This window comes from Sinohyriopsis cumingii, chromosome 1 (genome assembly GCF_028554795.1).
Source record: "Sinohyriopsis cumingii isolate HCF-2022 chromosome 1, ASM2855479v2, whole genome shotgun sequence".
Taxonomy (NCBI): Eukaryota; Metazoa; Mollusca; class Bivalvia; order Unionida; family Unionidae; genus Sinohyriopsis; species Sinohyriopsis cumingii.
This window is the reverse complement of record NC_142961.1, coordinates 78,195,499-78,217,046: the sequence shown is the minus strand read 5'-3', so window position 1 is coordinate 78,217,046 and position 21,548 is coordinate 78,195,499. Positions and strand designations below refer to the sequence as shown.

General features: G+C 34.9%; 1 protein-coding gene across 1 annotated transcript in view; it reads left to right on the top strand.

Annotated features, from left to right (window-relative positions):
* The first annotated feature begins 12,911 nt into the window (after positions 1-12,911).
* Positions 12,912-21,548, top strand: part of LOC149807174 (ferric reductase 1-like) — a 43,093-nt gene continuing 34,456 nt past the window's right edge. Inside the window, exon 1 of the mRNA XM_089963085.1 lies at positions 12,912-13,052. The gene's annotated coding sequence lies outside the window, so the exon portion shown is untranslated. The remainder of the gene's footprint in view (positions 13,053-21,548) is intronic.

Genomic DNA, 21,548 nt, shown 5'->3' with positions numbered 1-21,548 from the left:
CGGGTAAGAAAATATAGTGACAGTCACATTTTACATCCATGCATACGGGTAAGAAAATATAGTGACAGTCAAATACTTTTACATCCATGCATACGGGTAAGAAAATAAAGTGACAGTCACATTTTACATCCATGCATACGGGTAAGAAAATATAGTGACAGTCAAATACTTTTACATCCATGCATACGGGTAAGAAAATAAAGTGACAGTCACATTTTACATCCATGCATATGGGTAAGAAAGGCAAGAAAATATAGTGACAGTCAAATAATTTTACATCCATGCATACGGGTAAGAAAATACACTGACAGTCACATTTTACATCCATGCATACGGGTAAGAAAATATAGTGACAGTCAAATACTTTTACATCCATGCATACGGGTAAGAAAATAAAGTGACAGTCACATTTTACATCCATGCATATGGGTAAGAAAGGCAAGAAAATATAGTGACAGTCAAATAATTTTACATCCATGCATACGGGTAAGAAAATATGAAGACATTCACATTTTACATCCATGCATATGGGTAAGAAAGGCAAGAAAATATAGTGACAGTCAAATAATTTTACATCCATGCATACGAGTAAGGAAATATAGTGACAGTCAAATAATTTTACATCCATGCATACGAGTAAGAAAATATAGTGACAGTCAAATAATTTTACATCCATGCATACGGGTAAGAAAATAAAGTGACAGTCACATTTTACATCCATACATATGGGTAAGAAAATAAAGTGACAGTCACATTTTACATCCATGCATACGGGTAAGAAAATAAAGTGACAGTCACATTTTACATCCATGCATATGGGTAAGAAAGGCAAGAAAATATAGTGACAGTCAAATAATTTTACATCCATGCATACGGGTAAGAAAATAAAGTGACAGTCACATTTTACATCCATGCATATGGGTAAGAAAATATAGTGACAGTCAAATAATTTTACATCCATGCATACGGGTAAGAAAATAAAGTGACAGTCACATTTTACATCCATGCATACGGGTAAGAAAGGCAAGAAAATACAGTGACAGTCAAATACTTTTACATCCATGCATACGGGTAAGAAAATATGCTGACATTCACATTTTACATCCATGTAAAGGGGTAAGAAAATACAATGACAGACACATTCTGCATCCATTGTTGTTGTGGGGTTTAACGCCATTTTTCAGCACACGATAGGCTATGCATGGCGGCCAGTATTAATGGTGGCGGAAGGACCCGGGAAGAACCACCGACCCACGAGAAGCTAGTGGTAAGCTTTCTTAAATACCCACATTGGCCGAATCCTAGACTCGAACCCACGCAGACAGAGCTGAGATCGCAGTGATCCGTAACGGAGAGCGCTTTAGACCACTCGGCCACTCGGGACCCCTTCTACATCCATGCATACGAGTAATTAAAATAATACAATGACACATTTTACATCCATGCATACGGGTAAGAAAATACAATGACACATTTTACATCTATGCATACGAGTAAGGAAATACGGTGACACGTTTTACATCTATGCATACGAGTAAGGAAATACACTGAGATTTCATATTTATGCATATGGGTAAGGAAATTCATTGAACATGTTGTACCCATGCATACTGGTAAAGGAAATAAACCGATTTTCAGATTTTAAATTCATGCATATGGGTAAGAAAATACACTGACAGTCACATTTTACATCCTTGCATACAGGTAAGAAAATACGCTGACAATCACATTTTATATCCATGCATACGGGTAGGAAAATACACTGACACATTTTATATCCATCCATACGGGTAAGAAAATATGCTGACAGTCACATTTTATATCCATGCATACTGGGTAAGAAAATACGGTGACACGTTTCACATCTATGCATACGAGTAAGGAAATACAATGAGATTTCACATTCATGCATATGTGTAAGGAAATTCATTGAACATTTTGTATCCATGCATACTGGTATAGGAAATAAACCGATTTTCACATTTTAAATTCATGCATATGGGTAAGAAAATACACTGACAGTCACATTTTACATCAATGCATACGGGTAAGAAAATACACTGACACATTTTATATCCATCCATACGGTAAGAAAATAAGCTGACACATTTTACATCCATCCATACGGGCAAGAAAATACACTGACAGTCAAATTTCACATCCATGCATACGGGTAAGAAAATATACTGACAGTCACATTTTACATCCATACATACGGGTAAGAAAATATAGTGACAGTCAAATAATTTTACATCAATGCATACGGGTGAGAAAATACACTGAGAGTCACCTTTTGCATCCATGCATACGGGTAAGAAAATACACTGACAGTCACATTTTACATCCATGTATTCAGGTAAGAAAATACAGTGAGAGTCACATTTTACATCCATGCATACTGGTAAGAAAATACACAGACAGTCACATTTTGCATCCATGCATACGGGTGAGAAAATAAAGTGACAGTCACATTTTACTTCCATCCATACGGTAAGAAATTACAGTGAGAGTCCCATTTTACATCCATGCATACGGGTAAGAAAATACACTGACAGTCACATTTTGCATCCATGCATGCGGGTAAGAAAGTACAGTGAAAGTCACACTTGACATCCATCCATACGGGTAAGAAAATACACTGACAGTCACATTTTACTTCCATGCATACGAGTGAGAAAATACACTGACAGTCACATTTTGCATCCATGCATGCGGGTAAGAAAATACAGTGAGAGTCACACTTTACATCAATCCATACGGGTAAGAAAATACACTGACAGTCACATTTTGCATACATGCATGCGGGTAAGAAAATACAGTGAGAGTCACACTTTACATCAATCCATACGGGTAAGAAAATAAACTGACAGTCACATTTTGCTTCCATGCATACGAATAAGAAAATACACTGACAGTCACACTTTACATCCATGCATACGGGTAAGAAAATACACTGACAGTCACATTTTACTTCCATGCATACGAGTAAGAAAATAAAGTGACAGTCACATTTCACTTCCATCCATACGGTAAGAAATTACAGTGAGAGTCACATTTTACATCCATGCATACGGGTAAGAAAATACACTGACAGTCACATTTTGCATCCATGCATGCGGGTAAGAAAATACAGTGAGAGTCACACTTTACATCCATGCATACAGGTAAGAAATAAAGTGACAGTCACATTTTACATCATCCATATAGGTAAGAAAATACACTGACAGTCACATTTTACATCCTTCCATATGTGTAAGAAAATACACTGGCAGTCACATTTTACATCCTTCCATATGTGTAAGAAAATGCACTGACAGTCACATTTTACATCCTTCCATATGTGTAAGAAAATACACTGACAGTCACATTTTACATCCTTCCATATGGGTAAGAAAATACACTGACAGTCACATTTTACATCCTTCCATATTGGTAAGAAAATACACTGACAGTCACATTTTACATCCATGCATACGGGTAAGAAAATATAGTGACAGTCAAACAGTTTTACATCCATGCATACGGGTAAGAAAATATAGTGACAGTCACATTTTACATCCATGTATACGGGTAAGAAATTATGCTGACAGTCACATTTTACATCCATGCATATGGGTAAGAAAATATAGTGACAGTCAAATACTTTTACATCCATGCATACGGTACGAAAATACACTGACAGTCACATTTTGCTTCCATGCATACGGGTAAGAAAAATACATTGGCAGTCTTATTTAAGATAGTACATCGACACATTTTACATCAATGCATACGGGTAAGAAAACACACTGAAACATGTTGCATCTATACAGACCGCTCCGGTAGCCTAAGTGGTTAGCGCGTCCGCCTCTCATACGGGAGGTCGAGGGTTCGAACCCTGTCCGAGTCATAAGAAAAGACTTATAATGGTACTAGCAGCTGCCAAGCTTGGCGTTCAGTATTAAGAAATTAGTGCTACGACTGGTCGTCCTGGTATCAGGATAATGTGATTCGGTGGACATGATGCTACTTGTCTGCGGCATGATGCCCCAGTGCTTAGACATCACTATAAACTCCCACAATGCAGACATCGTAGCTATATGACTGAAAAATTGTTAAAGCTACGCTAAAAATCAAAATGACATACATACAAACATACATACATGTATACATACGGGTAAGAAAATACACTGACATTCACATTTTACATCGATGCATAATGGTAAGAAAACACACCGACGGTCACATTTAGATACCCCTAATGTCACGGTGAAATGACTTTGAGATAGTCCGAATGTCAGGGTGAAATATTTGGGAGATACTCCTAATGTCAGTTTGAAATGATTGGGAGATACTCCTAATGTCAGGGTGAAATGATTGTTCCAAATGTCACGGTGAAATGATTGCGAGATACGCCTCGTGTCACAGTGAAATGATTGGGAGATCTCCTAATGTCACAGTGAAATGATTGCTTCAAATGTCACGGTGAAATGATTCGGAGATACTCCTCATGTCACGAAGAAATGGTCGGGAGAAATCCCTCAGTCCATGAACGGCGTTTGGGGTTGGCATGTTATTATTTAGATTTTTAAAAAAGCCGTTTTCCAAAAATTAGGATATTTTTTAAATAATAAAAAAATTAATTTCGTGCTCCAAATCGCGAAAGTTGATCTAGTCTAGACATAATCAGTGCTTGCAGTAGCATACCAATCAAGATACCGATACTCTGGCCCTACGCGGTCATGGTCGGTCCTAGGCCCCGCATACTCCTAACGTCCCCTCTGCCTCAGTCTGTGGAGATTTAACTATACGTGCGAAGTACTATTCTTTATTCAATTATAAATGAGTACAGACATTAAATAGAAGAAAGTACTATATGTATTCAATTATAAATGAGTACAGACATTAAATAGAAGAAAGTACTCTCTGTATTCAATTATAAATGAGTACAGACATTAAGTAGAAGAAAGTACTATCAGTATTCAATTATAAATGAGTACAGACATTAAATGGAAGAAAGTACTATTCAATTATAAATGAGTACATGCATTAAGTAGAAGAAAGTACTATATGTATTCAGTTATAAATGAGTACAGACATTAAGTAGAAGAAAGTACTCTCTGTATTCAATTATAAATGAGTACAGACATTAAGTAGAAGAAAGTACTATCTGTATTCAATTATAAATGAGTACAGGCATTAAGTTGAAGAAAAAGTAATATCTGTATTCAATTATAAATGAGTACAGACATTAAGTAGAAGAAAGTACTATCTGTATTCAATTATAAATGAGTACAGACATTAAATAGAGGTACTATTCTTTATACAATTATAAATGAGTACAGACATTAAATAGAAGAAAGTACTATCTGTATTCAATTATAAATGAGTACAGACATTAAGTAGAAGAAAGTACTATATGTGTTCAATTATAAATGAGTACAGACATTAAGTTGAAGAAAGTACTATCTGTATTCAATTATAAATGAGCACAGACATTAAGTAGAAGAAAGTACTATATGTATTCAGTTATAAATGAGTACAGACATTAAGTTGAAGAAAGTACTATCTGTATTCAATTATAAATGAGTACAGATATTAAATAGAAGAAGGTACTATCTGTATTCAATTATAAATGAGTACAGATATTAAATAGAAGAAAGTACTTTATGTATTCAATTATAAATGAGTACAGACATTAAGTAGAAGAAAGTACTATCTGTATTCAATTATAAATGAGTACAGACATTAAATAGAAGTACTATTCTTTATTCAATTATAAATGAGTACAGACATTAAGTAGAAGAAAGTATTATCTGTATTCAGTTATAAATGAGTACATACATTAAGTAGAAGAAAGTATTATCTGTATTCAGTTATAAATGAGCACAGACATTAAGTAGAAGAAAGTACTATCTGTATTCAATTATAAATGAGTACAGACATTAAGTAGAAGAATGCACTATCTGTATTCAATTATAAATGAGTACAGACATTAAGTAGAAGAAAGCACTTTATGTATTCAATTATAAATGAGTACAGACATTAGGTAGAAGAAAGTACTATCTGTATTCAATTATAAATGAGTACAGACATTAAATAGAAGTACTATTCTTTATTCAATTATAAATGAGTACAGATATTAAATAGAAGAAAGTATTAGCTGTATTCAGTTATAAATGAGTACAGACATTAAGTAGAAGAAAGTACTCTCTGTATTCAATTATAAATGAATACAGACATTAAGTAGAAGAAAGTACTATATGCATTCAATTATAAATGAGTGCAGACATTAAGTTGAAGAAAGTACTATCTGTATTCAGTTATAAATGAGCACAGACATTAAGTAGAAGAAAGTACTATATGTATTCAATTATAAATGAGAACAGATATTAAGTTGAAGAAAGTACTCTCTGTATTCAATTATAAATGAGTACAGACATTAAGTAGAAGAAGGTACTATCTGTATTCAATTATAAATGAGTACAGATATTAAATAGAAGAAAGTACTTTATGTATTCAATTATAAATGAGTACAGACATTAAGTAGAAGAAAGTACTATCTGTATTCAATTATAAATGAGTACAGACATTAAATAGAAGTACTATTCTTTATTCAATTATAAATGAGTACAGACATTAAGTAGAAGAAAGTACTATCTGTATTCAATTATAAATGAGTACAGATATTAAATAGAAGAAAGTAATATCTGTATTCAATTATAAATGAGTACAGACATTAAGTAGAAGAAAGTATTATCTGTATTCAGTTATAAATGAGTACATACATTAAGTAGAAGAAAGTATTATCTGTATTCAGTTATAAATGAGCACAGACATTAAGTAGAAGAAAGTACTATCTGTATTCAGTTATAAATGAGTACAGACATTAAGTAGAAGAAAGCACTATCTGTATTCAATTATAAATGAGTACAGACATTAGGTTGAAGAAAGTACTATCTGTATTCAATTATAAATGAGTACAGACATTAAGTAGAAGAAAGTAATATCTGTATTCAATTATAAATGAGTACAGACATTAAGTAGAAGAAAGTACTATCTGTATTCAATTATAAATGAGTACAGACATTAAATAGAGGTACTATTCTTTATTCAATTATAAATGAGTACAGACATTAGGTTGAAGAAAGTACTATCTGTATTCAATTATAAATGAGTACAGACATTAAGTAGAAGAAAGTACTCTCTGTATTCAATTATAAATGAGTACAGACATTAAGTAGAAGAAAGTACTATCTGTATTCAATTATAAATTAGTACAGACATTAAGTAGAAGAAAGTACTACCTGTATTCAATTATAAATGAGTACAGACATTAAGTAGAAGAAAGTACTATCTGTATTCAATTATAAATGAGTACAGACATTAAGTAGAAGAAAGTACTATCTTTATAGACTGTCCTTAATAAACCCGTTCCCCCATTTTAAAAAAAGAATTGGCATATTTACTTAGGATATATTTGATAATAAGAACAGTTTCTGCTGTCTGACACTTTTACAGTATTTATTTCTTCCTTGACAATAGCATAGAGTCATAATAAATAAGATGTCCAAAAGTAGGGTGGGTTTATCATCCAATTAAGATAGCCCTATTAAATAATATTTGCCAGAACGTTCCTGAAACTGGGTCTGGGCTTATCATAAAGCATGTAATAAATCCCATATTTTTATCCTTGAAGAAGTAGCTTGCACAGACAGTGATCTGCTGGTGTTATCAGGTGATATTTTAGCTAAATTGGGTCATAACTGTTCACACTTGGCTACACACTATATACATTGTAGCAAATACAGTATTTACATATACCTGTAATTCTTTAACCATTACTAATAATACTTGGAAAGTCGCACACTATAGGTCACGTGACTTTCGTTTTCAAAAAAGAAACGGTCCGTCTGTACCAGATGTATATTTGATGTCAGTATGAAATTTAATATCATCCCATCCCACTTTGGAATCTATTCACAGGTTAATACAGTGTATCACATTGACAAAAGAACAAATCCGTTGGTGTGTATATAATTTACTTGCATTCAGTTAATATAGATTGCCTTGTAGTTCAAGGTGCCCTGAAGTATATCTGGCATACATATTTTAAACTCTCTGTATTTAATTTATTCCCACCCACCCACCACCTATTTTTAAAGGAGGAAATAAAGGACACGCTAAAATTCATTCTTTCCCCCAGAAAGCTTACAAATTCTGTCCAGGCTTCAAATTATATTGCCTTTTCAACTACTGTCATCATTGAAGTTCTTGGATGCTGTATGTTTTTATGAACACATGTTGAGTACCAAAAACTTAGCGTCATATCCTTTCTTGGAGATTATTCTGCGTTGCTGGGAATTACAAACTCAATTCGTTCAAGTTTGTGGACATTTTGGATGAGAACAAATGGACTCCATTTTAGAAATACCAACACTGGAGCTTTTTATCTTTTGATGCTCTTGTTAAGATTGGGGTAGAATTTTTTAGCATGGTTTATCTTTGAGATTAATCAGTATTTTATTACAGTAGCAATACTACACTTGTTGATGTTGTTGAAATTTCTATTTCCCGGGCAAAACATTCTCATAAGTATTTAGATATAGCACCTGTAAGAGAAAATTTGCAAGATGAAATATGTGTGAATTAAGGTTTGCCTAAACGTACACTATTTTGCATTGTCATATAGTCTTGGCTGTAAAACGCATTTTCACAAACTCAGATTCTTTGATGAATTTGTGAACATTTTATGTTCTTGAATATATTGTCATTTCCAGCTAATTGCCAAATGTCCGCTCAGACCATTACGTATAATAAAACTTTGCATGACTTACTTTAAAACTATTCTGACTAATCAGAAGGGTTAATTGTTTGTTTCAATTAATATCGCTTGAGTAACATTCACAGTCACGCCCGCCTTGAAGTTAGAGATACCTCTGGAATGTGATAAAGTGACCAATAATGACAGGTACAGGATTGTTACTGGCCGTTGATTTCTTTCTGTAACGTGGTTGATGGGACGGTGAAAAGCGTATGTTTAAGACAGGTGATTACTTATTAAGGTGACCCTAGGTTTGACTGCAATTTTATTTCAGTGTGACCTATAAGCCAATGAATTTTACATATTATTTACTTGCTCTGCCAACATTTCTGCATAAACATGCTGAGATAGGAAATGGTAAAGTATAGTTTTTAAGATTATAATATTCATTTCATCTCAAATAAGTGTACAGTATACATTGTCTTTATCGTACCAAAAATAAGGTTAAGTAGCAACTATGGTGGCTGAAAATCTTGCCAAAATCCCTAGAAGACAAATCAGGATACAAGATTAAATGGTAAATGTTGCAAAATGTCGATAAAGTAGATGGGCAAAAACAAGAAACAAGGTAGAAAGGGTAAAATCCTTAAAAGTACAAGGTAAGACTTTTTTTTCTGCATAAACTGCACTTTTAAAAATAAAAAGTTTATGACCCTTCTCAGGAAGAATACACTGGTCAACAGTGAAATCATTACTGACTTGAAAAGGCCCTAATCTGTAGTATTTTGGTGTGCCGAACACGAATATAACCGTGAAAAATTTGTATTGGCTCTCGTTTTGAAGATATTCATATACCTCATTTTCTATGTTTCACTGTGTAAATTTCTCCAGTAGGACTGCAGCAACATCCGGAATAATGATGTAACATTGCATAATACCATCATGCTCACATCATCCACAGTTGATTGCATCATTTTCTGATGCAATGCAATACTAATGCCATGCGGCTGCTGAAGTAAGTTGACGTCAGCAGTGTACTATACATGTGTAGGCCTATTATACTAATGCCAGGCGGCTGCTGAAGCTGACGTAAGCAGTGTACTATATAAAGCCCAATCAGATAGGTTCAGCATTTAAAATATTTTAGACGTTGTGCGAGACAGTTCAAGCTACTGTTACATAAAACTTATTATTTTATCCATTTACGTACAATAAAGAACAGTAATGCCTCGAAAGTGTGTTAATACCGCGGACAATTTTTGCTATATTTGTGGGGAAGTGACATTTGCCAACCAGAAGAAAAGTATCAATTCTCAAGTGAAGAAGGCATATCATCTTTACTTCGGATGCAAGGTTGGTGACCAAGACAAGCCTTGGGCTCCGCATATATGCTGTGCTACATGTACAACACAGCTTTCACAGTGGTTGAATTGCAAAAGGTCATCAATGCCGTTTGCAGTCCCAATGGTGTGGAGAGAGCCAAGCAACCACCTAAATGACTGTTACTTCTGCTTGGTTCCTCCTCTTTCCGGCGGAATAACGAAGCGAAAGAAGTCGAGAATAGTCTACCCAAACATTCCGTCTGCATTGAGACCAGTTCCACATGGTGAGGGACTTCCTATTCCAGAACCTCCAGCAGAATATTCTCTTGATTCATCTGACGAAGACAAAGGTGAGTCGACCTGTTCTTCTCCTGGTCCATCAGCATGCAGTGATCCAGATTTTCACTGTGGTGCATCATCAACCCCACACAGAATAACACAGGAAGAACTAAATGACCTGATTCGTGATTTGGACTTATCAAAGAACAAGGCAGAATTGCTAGGATCAAGACTCCAACAATGGAATCTTCTAGAAGAAGATGTCACAATTACTGCATATCGAAAGCGCCACCAGCAATTGGAGCCTTTCTTCAGAAAGGAAAGTAATCTGATATTCTGTTCCGATATTGAGGGCCTCATGAATGCTTTAAAAATCACTCATGACCCACAAGAATGGAGACTATTTGTGGACTCTTCGAAACTGAGTCTCAAGGCTGTGCTTTTGCACAATGGAAACATTCTTCCATCTATTCCAGTAGCGTATGCTGTCCACATGAAAGAGACATACGATAACTTAAGGCAGCTACTGAATTCCATTGAGTATAACAAGTACAGCTGGCACCTCTGTGGTGATTTGAAGGTAGTTGCCCTTTTAATGGGACTGCAGCAAGGATATACAAAATACATGTGTTTCTTATGCGAGTGGGATAGCCGAGCAAGGGAAATGCACTACATGAGGAAGGAATGGACTCACAGGCAGAATGTAGCCATTGGAGAGAAGAATATCCAACACCCAGCTCTGGTTGAGGCTCAGAAAATCTTGCTACCACCCCTTCACATCAAACTAGGTTTGATGAAGAACTTCGTGAAAGCCATTGACCGGACTTTGCCAGCATTCCGATGCCTGCATGAAAAATTCCCTCGACTCAGCGAAGCAAAGATTAAAGAGGGAGTTTTTGTGGGTCCTCAGATTCGAGAGCTTTTCAAAGATGACCGGTTCAACAACTTGCTGGAAGGTGACGCGAAACAAGCATGGAATGCTTTTCGCCTAGTTTCTACAAACTTCCTCGGAAATGTTAGGGCAGAAAACTATAAGGAACTAGTAGAAGACATGTTGATGAAGTATAAGAAACTTGGCTGCAATATGTCTCTAAAGATTCACTTCCTTCATTCCCATTTGGATTTCTTTCCTAGCAACTGTGGTATTGTTAGTGATGAACACAGCGAACGTTTTCATCAAGATATCGCAACAATGGAACAAAGATACCAGGGAAAATGGTCCACTACAATGCTGGCTGACTACTGCTGGACACTCCTCAGAGATGCTCCCGAACAGCTGTACAAGAGACAGGCGAAGAAATCTAAGATGTAGTCAATGACTTGATTTTTTATAGGTAGGCTATTACAGTTGACCTTTTACTATTGGAATGCATTTCGTTATGTAAACATTAATTTCTTGCAGATTACAAAAAAACTAGAGCCAATTTTGCAATTTGACTGTCATATTCGTGTTCAGCACATAAAAATTGATAAGAATTGACTAATTTTATTTCAGTAACATGACTTTTGTAAAAATTTGTTGTCCAGTGATACCATCACAGGACACGTTGGACTGCAAGCATTTTGTCTTGTCTTTTTCAGCGTCAACAAATTTATAATGGTAGTACATAAAGATTCTGCTCTGAATTGTAAAGTCTTTCTGACTATTGTTTTGATGTAACATTGTCCATTTTATTAGGCAACATAACGATTTGCCAATCCTGAACATCTGAAAGAATTCAATATTACCTCCTACAGCTATGTAAATTATTTATATTGATCCTAAAAATTAAAGATCTGTCTCCCACGGGATGGAGACTAATTTTAACCGCTGGGAGACGATAGTGAGAAATTGCTAATTTTGTGTCAATTAAAGACAACGACTGGGAGACAGGCAGTGTTTAAAGTAAAACTTTTGTTAAGTCTGTCATCACGTTTGTTCTGGGAGCCATGGTAGAGCACTGGACTCGTAATGCACAGGTTTCGTGTTCAATCTCCATCCAGGCCAGCCCATGTTAGTTGCTTTATTGTGTCCACGTGAAAATCGCCTATTTCCCATTTTTTGCCTGGTAAAACAAGCGATGCGTTAAAATTGTTATTATAAAACAACCCATCTACAATAATCACAATTTTGCAAGTAGGATACAGAGTGGTATGCATGAAACCACATGCAAGATTATTTCCATACTTGCATTGTTTAAAATAGCTCCTCTATGCATCACTTTGAAATTAAGATATTTTTTCAGGTTGGTAAATATATTGATCATTCTGGCTGGTAGAATACATCACATTTGCGTTATGTTATCAATAATTGATGACGCTTGAATGGCTGGTCATGTACGTATGAAGTAGCTAAATAATTCAACCCATCCTTTGATGCTATGGGCGTATAACATAACTCATTACCATTTCAATTTAGTTTGTGTCACTAGGGAAGGTAAACCAATTTCATTCATATTAAGTGCCTATTTAAAAACTTGGATAGTCACATGATGGGTGGAGACCTGAAAATGCAATCATCCTTGATAACAATCTACATGTATTATAAATCTCTCAAGGGATGTATTAGTTTGTTTCTGATACATCAACAGAATTTCCTTCAGGGGCATACTAGGACATAGTGATAGCCAGTGTATTGATTCCATTCATCCTAGACAAGAGATTCTGGACCTTACAATTACAACATAATACTACAGTAATAAGCTACAGGAAGGATAAGTAGAGTACAGGTAAGTTTACGCTCATTGTTATTATTGATTTTGTTGTACTTATTGTATCCATAAATAATTGAGCCGTATTTGCTCCCACGTGTTACAGATTGAGGTGACCAGTGGCTTTTGAAGATCGAAAGGATGTTGGGGGTTAGGGGTTATGGGACTGGGAAGAATAAATGGTAATCGAACATAAATGACAAAATTAAGATTTTGATTAAATTACATAGGGGTTAACCTACCCATAATTTTGCAAATATCCTGTTTCAGATAAACAATTGAAAACTCTTAGTGGGTGGGACCAGGATCATTGGGTAGGGTAACCCATGCCACTTCATGTGATGCGGCACATAAAAATATACAATGTGTCCTGTACTTTTTTTCAGTGAATTTATTGATACCAAACGTGTTGTATGTATGTATGTATGTTATGTATGTATGTATGTATGTATGTATGCAGGCAGGCAGGCAGGCAGAAGGAAGGCAGGTATGTAGGTGGGTAGTTAGGTACGTACGTACGTACGTACGTACGTATGTGCATGCATGTGTGTATTGTGTGTTATGTTAGAATGAACAAACTTTTGTATAATGGTGGCTCATCAAAATCACTGTCTGTTGTTATTCTTGTGCTAGCTGTGTAATCTTGATACATGAAAATCTGCAGCCTGTCTTACCACCTGTAAAAATCTTAACAACACTATTGATGGTAAGAACAATCTGGTACCTATATAATCGCTTATAAGTTGACTGAGACTGAAACAACATGATGCGCCTGCAGATCAGAGTCTATGTTATTTTGTTCAACTGATTACTCCTGCCAAACTCCATAGACGCAGATCTACCAGTGCATTATGATATGCTAGATCTGGGGTCTGTGCAGTTTGCAGTTGGACTCAAAGGCGAGTCCATATGGTATTTATAGATTTAAGAATAAAAACTGGTAGTGTCGGCATTTAAAATGTCTATTGTATCAGCTTCATTGATACATTTTCAGTAAAGCTACATTTCTGACAGCAAAATCTGTATTTAAAATTCACAAAATCCTCATATACTGGACTATTATTACATTATTAAATGAATTATTCAGTTTGATTTATTTACACCACATGCAAACTGCAAAGAAATACATCGGCACACCTAGATGTTTATACTGTTGATAGGAAAATTTCTGCCAGATTTATTTTTGTTTTCTTCACAACCGCATTGATCCATGAAAATGGCATAACTGTATAACTGATGAATCTCTGTATTTAGCCACACAATAGTTTCCACTTGATGAATCTCTGTATTTAGCCACACAAGAGTTTCCACTTTAATATATTTAGCCACACAAGAGTTTCCACTTGATGAATCTCTGTATTTAGCCACACAAGAGTTTCCACTCGATGAATCTTTATATTCACACATAAGTTCCCTCTGATGAATCTCAGTATGTAGCCACAAAGAGATCCAACATGATGAAGAGTTTCCACTTGATGAATCTGTATTCATTTATGTAGCCACGCAAAACGTCCCACTTAACAAACAACCCCTTTGATTTCCAGTTTCCATAGTAACTGACTTTTAAAACAGCTGTGAAACTGATATAAAATAGTACATATATCTCAATTGTGCTGCTGACTAATCAAGGCTGGTATGGTCATAGTCATACCAGATTTCCAGGGAAAAGTATATGGACTGAAACAGTAGAATAAACAAGACATCACAGCTAAGAGGAAACAAAAGGAAGCTGCTCATCTCTGTCCTTCTCTTTTTCTTGGTTTGCTATATGGAACTTTCAGTATTATGCTAAGAAAAAATTGCTTTCTGTTCATAATATTCATCTCCTGTGCATTGCATAATATGGGGGAACCTCAGCCAATGCATGCCACTGAGTGTGGAAAACAGTCTTATTAAGCGTGGAAACTTCCAGCTTGTGAAACAGATGTATTTTTACATCGACTGAACAAATAAAGTATTTGATGATGTACCAGTACTATCAAAAAAGCCATAGACTTTGTGCGGGAATTTGGGTTATATAACGTAATTTGACCATAGTGCTTTAAGTTTTTTTTTCTTCTTACATTTTAATGAGTTTCAGCATCTTAAATTTGAATGTTAACAAACACCACAGTCTCGCTAAAATATGAAGATGCTTTAGCAGAAACAAGACCTTATTTGTCAATTATATATTATACACAACTGTTTTTAATGAAGATCAACAATGTTGAAATTCTGGAGGACCACGTTTCTGAAGGCCTTATTGCCCTGTGGCAGTATTGTGTGTGTGAAATGTCCTTACTTTTGGGAAATTAAAAGTCTTAAAATGTAGAATACAAATCAACTTAAATTTAAAACTGTTATATTAAATGAAAGAAAATATTGCAAAATTGTTTCTTCTTAATTCTGTTTTGATGAGCTTAAGGAAAAACCAATGACAATGCAGATTTACATATGTCCATAATACTAGCATTAGGCGAATTAGCAAATACTTTTTACCTTTGACCTTAATAACGTCCCTGTTCAAACTGTTTGAATTTATCAGTGACATGTCAGGAATAATTGTGGCAGTTTCCTATTCCTGTCTTTAGCATAGGACTGTTCTTTATTTTGAGAAAATCCGTCATCATATCACTGTAATCATTACACCATGTATTTTGGACCATGACTTCAAAAGAGCACAACAAAATCATAGACTGTAATAATTACACCATGTATTTTGGCCCATGACTTCGCAAGACCACAGCAAAACTATTCACTGTAATGAATTTTAATGACTGGTAGTACCTTGATTACATTATGGCAATTACAAACAGGTACAAAACTATTTTATAACTCCCATTAGAACAAGTAATATATTTATTGTTTCTAAAATATACATGTAATTTTATAGGTACAAAGACATAGAAGGCTGGTCAGTTGACCAAATGAGCTTTAAATTATTTTATTAAAAACTGTCAAATATAATAAATTTATGTATGCCTTAAAGAGGGCAGTAATGAAACCATTGCATAACGGCAATTAGAAAAATTCTCCAAAAAATTACATATCCATTCAATTATTTGCAACATTTCCAATATCTTCAAGAAATATTACCCATCATTTCCAAAATTTGTAAGAAACAAATTTTGAAACATAAGAAATATGTACATTCTTACAAACAGATGACCGTACCGCTCCGGTGGCCTAGTGATTAGAGCGTCCGCCTCGGATGCGAGAGGTTGTGGGTTCAATCCCCGGTCGAGTCATACCAAAGACTTAAAAAATGGTGCTAACAAAAAATGGTGCTAACAGCTACCTCGCTTGGCGCTCAGCATTAAGAAGTTAGTATTAGGACTGGTCGGCCTGGTGTCAGGATAATGTGACTGGGTGGGACATCATGCTACATGTCTGCCACATGATGTCGACTTCATGCTACATGTCTGCGACATGATGTCCCAGTGCTAGACATCAATATAAACTGTCACACTGCAGACATTGTAGTGATATGACTGATGATAAAATTATAGTCCTGTCTAATGTCATATCATCCCAGGAGTATTATGTTGATGATAAAATTAAAGTCCTGTCTAATGTTACTGCATCCCAGAAGTATTATCTTGATAATAAAATTAAAGTCCTGTCTAATGTCATAGCATCCCAGGAGTATTATGTTGATGATAACATTAAAGTCCTGTATAATGTCATAGCATCCCAGGAGTATTATGTTGATGATAAAATTAAAGTCCTGTCTAATGTTATAGCATCCCAGGAGTATTATCTTGATAATAAAATTAAAGTCCTGTATAATGTCATATCATCCCAGGAGTATTATGTTGATGATAAAATTATAGTCCTGTTACAGATTCCAAAAATGACATTTCTACAAAAACTGAAGAAATATCTGACAAATAAATTCTTTATCAAAAGAAAACCAGTGTAAAGTAAAGCGTCATAAACACGTCAGCAGGTGGTGTAATTGGATTGACATCTAGAATAATTCTAGCTGCATGCTTTTGAATTTTGATTACATGAGGAACATTGGTTTGTGTGCATCAACCCCACACTGTGCAGCTGTAGTCAATAACAGGTAATATGTAGATGAATAAATTACTTGGATGAGATGGCTGATGTCATAAATATATTTTGGTTTCTAACGCCCTTGTCACCTAAAACATTTTTACCTGAATGATATACTAGTCCTAATCAGTAATGTGACCTGCATGTACCATATAAGATCAGCTTCAAAAAAATATACAACTAAGTACTAATGCATTCAATGTATCAATCATATATACTAAATCTGCTTTACTCAGACTGGCTACCAGTGAAGAAAAGCAAGCAGACAATCTAACCATGCTCAAAAGCGTGATGATTTAATTACCCAAGCATGTCATTAGTCTCTCTTTTGTTCAAATTATTTGTATGCATTAATCAATTTATAAGCGTAATGCATTGTTGTACATCTCCACATTTTTGTAGATTATGTAAATTTTAAGTGAAAGATTTGTGATGTCGATTCACAAATGGACAATAATTCATGAAAATGTCATCTCCATAGGTCTGTCAGTAACTGTCAATTATGCATGTATAGGATTTAATGGCATATCAGCACATTCATGACCACTAAATGTTATGCAGTGAAGACAATAACAATTACTAAACTCTCTAGGAAGATAAATACTTCCATGTAAAACATACACTCCTTTAAGATAAACTGAGATGAGATAAAAACTCCTAACATGGTATAAAAACAAGAAAAGGGTAATTAAGACAAAATCTTTAAACAGGGTCATGCATCATTTTAAATAAATACCCTTTAGATGGCAGACTTGGTTTTTGGAGGAAGGACCTCTTATTTGGACATGTACTGTAGATGTGCATGCCATTGTAAATCATTGCTTGAAAATGAAAATTCAGCGTTAAATACATTATCCAATAATACTGATAGAATGATTTTGTTTGGTGTGTTGTTTTATGTCATCTAGGTCTATGCTGGTTTTAGGAAAGTTGGAGTTAATTCATGGGTTCATGGCTTTTAAACATTGATTGCTGATTTATATAACAGTATTTGTACAATATTTTGTAAGATTTTTCCAAAGATAGTCCCCCTCACCTGTTGCAATCATATATTACCTGGGCTGATGTCTTACATTGTATGACTAGTACATCAGTAGATTAACAGTGTGATTGAAATGTTATGATGGTAATAAGTCTGTTCTGAATAGCATGCCTAGACACATTACATTTGCAAATCAGAGTGTATTCATAAAGTTTACCTGGACCAGGAAGAGAAAATTGATTTCTCACTGCATTGGGTATAATTAAGTTAATAAATGCAGTGATGCCATGGTACTTTCTTTTTTCCTTCCTTTCCTTAGATGTCACTATGTCAGGAAGTTGTCCGACGATTGTTATTGACATTCAGTTGAATGTAACTTTGGACACAAAAATCTAACGTGGTGGTGGGGTCCTTTATTAAATCTAGAGCAGTGAAGAAACCTGGAACTGGAAATCTGGTGTGGGTTACTCCAGAGATGTGCAAAATTATATGAGAAAAACAGAAGCTAGAAATAAAAACAATTTATAAAATAATTAATTGTGTTTTACTAGTTTCCAGGTGAAAATCTCATCCACCACTGTAGCACAAGAATAGCCTTAACAAGAAATGTGGTCAGTGAAACTTGATTACATGATAAGGAGATTTAATTTTACCCCTGCCTCAAAATATAGAGCTGATGATTTCGGTCTCACAATTTTGTTAGAGTTATTGCCCTTTCTTCTCCTGCTGAGTGTGATATAAGATAGAAGCTTGTGATTTTGTGAATGCAACTTTTCTTGCTTCCAAAATGGAGAAAATTAAAAATTATTGTGCAGAAATGTACAACAGAGTCTAGAAAAAAGAACAATCTACAGATTTCCCATACATGCTCCAATGGATGACATGATAACATATAAATAAGCTAACTTGATTTCCATTATGATATCCATCATCTACCTGTAAATTCACTATGATTAAGGTCAGTGGCACATACCACACATACAGTTATTACCAATAATTTAACTGAGATTTGGAAGAGCCAAGTTTAGTACACATGTTCTAACCATCCAGTGTCACAACCAGACATTTGAACCTGACCTAAAACTTATTCAACCCCAAAAGCATTAGACCCAATCAAAAACCAAAAACCGAATTACAACCATCTAAACAGTGGGATTGTTTATAATATTGGTAAAGTGAGTTTAATTGTTTTAAAAACCTATTTTAGTGTAATCAATGCCTTTTTATTCTTTTATAAAGGATATCATACACTAAACAAGCAGAACTAATTTGGACAGGGTATAACAAAATCACCATAGTATAGGTGCTAATTTGGACAGAGTATATAAAATCACCATAGTCTAGGTGCTAATTTGGACAGGGTATAACAAAATCACCATAGTCTAGGTGCTAATTTGGACAGAGTATATAAAATCACCATAGTCTAGGTGCTAATTTGGACAGGGTATAAAAAAATCACCATAGTCTAGGTGCTAATTTGGACAGGGTATAACAAAATCACCATAGTCTAGGTGCTAATTTGGACAGAGTATATAAAATCACCATAGTCTAGGTGCTAATTTGGACAGGGTATATAAAATCACCATAGTCTAGGTGCTAATTTGGACAGGGTATAACAAAATCACCATAGTATAGGTGCTAATTTGGACAGAGTATATAAAATCACCATAGTCTAGGTGCTAATTTGGACAGGGTATAACAAAATCACCATAGTCTAGGTGCTAATTTGGACAGAGTATATAAAATCACCATAGTCTAGGTGCTAATTTGGACAGGGTATAAAAAAATCACCATAGTATAGGTGCTAATTTGGACAGAGTATACAAAATCACCATAGTCTAGGTGCTAATTTGGACAGGGTATAAAAAAATCACCATAGTATAGGTGCTAATTTGGAGAGTGTATCAAAAATCACCATAGTCTAGGTCAGTGCTGTCCAACCTTTTTGACACCATGGGCCACTGAAAAATGTTTTTCTTGAAGCCGAGGGCCACAGCAGAAAACTGAAAAGCAACGACTATATAGCTGCTCGAGCTCTTGCAGGCCATTTAAAACCCAGGTTGGACAGCACTGGTCAAGGTGCTAATTTGGATAGAGTATAAATAGTCACCATAGTCTAGGTGCTAATTTGGACAGGGTATAAAAAAAAATCACCATAGACTATGTTTGCATTATCTTGAATGACATGACTGTAAATTTAAGTGCAAGTGAACTTTCTAGAACTTTTTCAAGTACACCTGTTTGATTGTCCACATATGCAATAAGCCAAGAGTCCTATGTCAATAAACATTTTATTCTCTGTTTAGGATTTATTGCTGGTTTTTAATGAATGCAAGTAACATTATTCACTGATCAACAGATCTTTTTAAAAAATTCAGTAAAACAATATTAATGATTTTCTTACCTACTACACATGACTGTATATAAATGTTCCTATTTATGACTTTTTTCTATATCTCCAATACTCCTGCATAGTGCCAAGCCTGTCTTAGAGGAAGTTTAAAAACCAAGAGGTCTAACTCAATAAAGATTCTATTTTCTGTTTAGGCTTTATTGCTGTTTTTTATTGAATGCAAGTGACATCATTCACTGATCAGCAGATCTCTAGAAAAATTCAGCAAAACAGTATTAATGAGTTTCCTACCTACTACCATAGACAGAAATAACAGTTGATTGGCTAAATCAATGTAGTGATCCCTTCCCTTGTTGGCAGCTCCAAAACAGATTGCTCTCTATTAGTTGAAAACTGGTTTGTGGGTGGAATACAGATTTAAATTAAATGACTGCATATAAATGTTCCTATTTAGTACTTTTTCTATATTTCCACTACTCCTGCATAGTGCCAAGCCTGTTTTGATGGAAGTTAGCAGAGTGATCATTTTGACATCTGTGTCTTTGTCATTTGATTCTACATCTGTCCATATCTTTGATTACCTTCAACATTAAAAGTTTTCTGCTTCCTTTTATTTCAATGCAATTCTTTCCCACCATCTTTGGATTTCGAATATTGTTTCACTATGTACTTGTCTTTAATAAAGAAATAAGTGCCCTGAGGTCAAAGTTCTGGGATGAGTTTGACATGCAGATCAAGGTCAACATCTTGTATGATGTGACAAAGCATGCTAAAATTGGGTTTCTGATGTCTTTGTTGTATTTTGCTGGCTTGGTATGGTAATGGGCTAGGAACATGCATTTACTGTAATATACTTACTTATAAGATGAGACCAACTCTATAGTGCACAGACCTAGATCTGCATTCGCATAATTCTCCAGCAGATCTGGGTCTATGCAGCTTGTTTGTAGTAATCAGTAGAACAAGCAGCATATACCCTGATCTGCAGATGCATTATGTTATAGTTGATCAGGATCAATGTTGTGTGTGGGCAGACTTGACAAACTATATATGGTAGTTCTTTGTCAGTAAGGAGGAACTTCTTCCGATAGATTGGAGATACATCAGTTTATTGTATGGATTTCTCATTTGAGATTTATAC